The 2,589-nt window shown below is 51.0% G+C and overlaps 1 pseudogene; it reads left to right on the top strand.

Moving 5' to 3' along the window:
* Positions 1-704: 704 nt before the first annotated feature.
* Positions 705-1,581, top strand: LOC105855573 (ferritin heavy chain pseudogene; annotated as a pseudogene).
* The last annotated feature ends 1,008 nt before the right edge of the window (positions 1,582-2,589 follow it).

A 2,589-nucleotide genomic window follows, 5' to 3' on the forward strand; every position in this document is an offset into this window, starting at 1 on the left:
AAAGAGCACCCAATCAGAGCAAGGTTTGAGAAAACAGCAGAACTGCACAGCAGAAGGAAAACAACATAAAGCACACATCTACCTAGCAGAAAAATCCACTAAAGGCTTCCAATGCCAGAGAAAATGCCATGCTTTTGCCATGGAGATAGTTCCTATCCCACCTGCAAGAGCCAAAGAACTATCCCCAAAGGAGAAGACCACTCCCTAGCTGACCCACTATGCCCTCTCATTCACAGGAGAGGCCTATTAGCGAAAGGACATCACCACTGTACACCAGCTTGGTGCTAAGTACCTAGGCTAATCCAAAGAGTCCTTGAGTCCCAATCATGAATGGACAAAGGTTTGCCAGATATTTGAGGCAAGTGAAGAGGAGGTCATGAGGAATGAAAAGAAGTAATTCTGGAGGGGAGGGGAAGATAAATCACAGGAAACAGAGGAGACTTTACCGAAAGATACAAATTTGTACCGTCAATATTTTAAGGAAGACAATAGATTTATAAAATGAGAGCAGGCTGTTAAAGAGGAGAAGAATTTAGAGGATAAGAGAAAGTCTCTGGACACTAGCAATGTTATTGGAAAACTAAACATTCAACAGAGGCCAGACAGTGCCGAGTCACCCAGGTTGCACACGGAACTGTGCCTCGTGCTCCCCGCCCCCTCCCCTGCCCCCATAAATACCCCCCCCCCCGCACCATAACGGCCCCCAGGCCCACTTCCGGTCCCTGGGCAGAAGTGCCGCCATTAACCTGCCAACTGCCTGGAGCCCACCCTTCGACGCCCACCGCCCTCGCCGACCCCGAGATCGCCCTAAGGCCTCCCCGGCCGCTGCCCTGTCCAGCCCGCGCTCCCGAGGCGCCTCAGCGTTCTCCATGCTCCCCGCGCCCTCGCTGCCCGCCATCGCGGCGGTCTCGCAGGTGCGCCTCAACTACCACCCGGCCTGTGAGGCCGCGGTCAACAGCCACATCAACCTGGAGCTCCACGCCTCCTACGTGTACCTCTCCATGGCCTTCTACTTCGACCGCGACGACGTGGCCCTGAAGCACTTCTCCCGCTACTTCCTGCGCCGGTCACACCAGGAGAGGGAGCGCGCGGAGAAGCTGATGCGCCTGCAGAACCAGCGCGGGGGCCGCGTCTGCCTCTACGACGTCAAGAAGGCAGACAGCGACGACTGGGAGGGCGGGCTGCAGGCCATCGCGTGCGCCGTCCACCTGGAGAAGAGCGTCAACCAGAGCCTCCTGGAGCTGCACCAGCTGGCCACCATCAAGGGCGACGCGCAGCTCTGCGACTTCCTGGAGAGCCACTACCTGCAGGAGGAGGTCGAGACCATCAAGGAGCTGGGAAGCCACTTCACCAACCTGTGCAAGATCGGGGCCCGGGACGCCGTCCTGGCCGAGTACCTCTTTGACAAGTTCACCCTGGGTGGCCGTGACAACAAGAACTGAGCTGGGACTGTCCCCACAGCCACGGGTGCCTTCCCTGGGTCAGGCCACCAGCCTGGCGTGCAGATTGCTCTTTCAGAATGTTCACTTAAGTTTTTTCCTTTCAGTGTTACCATTGTTTCCATTAAAGTTATCTGGTTCTTGAAGCAGTAAAGGTATCTGGTTGATTTGTGTATGCAAAACTCTCACCTTTGAGGAATAAGGGTAGATCTCTGTGTGCGGGTTTAAAACGGGTATCCAGGGGGCTCTCCACCCTCCCACACATACCCCATTCCCATGCAGCTTAGGTTCTTTATGGATGGAGGGGAAAGATACTCCATTGGCTCATGGAAAACACAAAATTATTCTTCCCTGTATAAACTGTGTGGACATGCAGGTTGGGGTGAAGTGAGGAAGGGTGGGGTGAGGTGCGGTCCGTGGTCTTTGGCCTAGTATATGTGGGTGCCTGTGCATGGTACAATATAAAACATGGTCTAGAATTCCTCATAGTGACTGCCTCTGCAGAACAAATGACAAGAATGGTATTGCATTCTGATTAAAATAAAGTGGTCTTCAAGTTTACATAAAACTTTTGTTTTAAAATTTGGAAATGTTATTGTTTGTTCATTCTAAGTAGTGAGTGGGGGGGCCTGAAAGATGGTGTGGCAGAGTCCCTCTTTGATAAACTCACCCTCGGCCACACTGATAACAGGAATTGAGCCTTAGGCTGGCTTCCTTGCAGACATGGATGTAACTTCCTGTGGTCACCAGTGCCAGGCATAGACAGTGCCCTCCCAATATCTCTACTTATGTTTTTTTCCCCTTCAATTTCCTCCATTAAAGTACATGTTTCCAACAAAAGCTAAATAAAATCCATAGTAGTGATGAAAAATACAAAGTAAATGCTGAAGGTCAAATTTGTGATATTGAATATAAAATAGAATAAATCCTCCTGAATGTTAAGCTGGTGAGGTCACTGTGACTGCTTTGAAAAATGTAGGGGGATAGGAGAGATTTGAAAGTGGAGACCAGTTAGAGCCACTGTAGCTGGCCCAGGTGAAATACTAGTGTGGTTTCAACTTGGATGCTGACTGAGGAAATGAGGAGAGTAGACAAGCAGCAGATGCTTTTGGACAAGTCAGCAAGATTCGCTCATGGTCAGAAGGTGAAT

Source organism: Microcebus murinus, chromosome X (assembly GCF_040939455.1).
Source record: "Microcebus murinus isolate Inina chromosome X, M.murinus_Inina_mat1.0, whole genome shotgun sequence".
NCBI classification, from domain to species: domain Eukaryota; kingdom Metazoa; phylum Chordata; class Mammalia; order Primates; family Cheirogaleidae; genus Microcebus; species Microcebus murinus.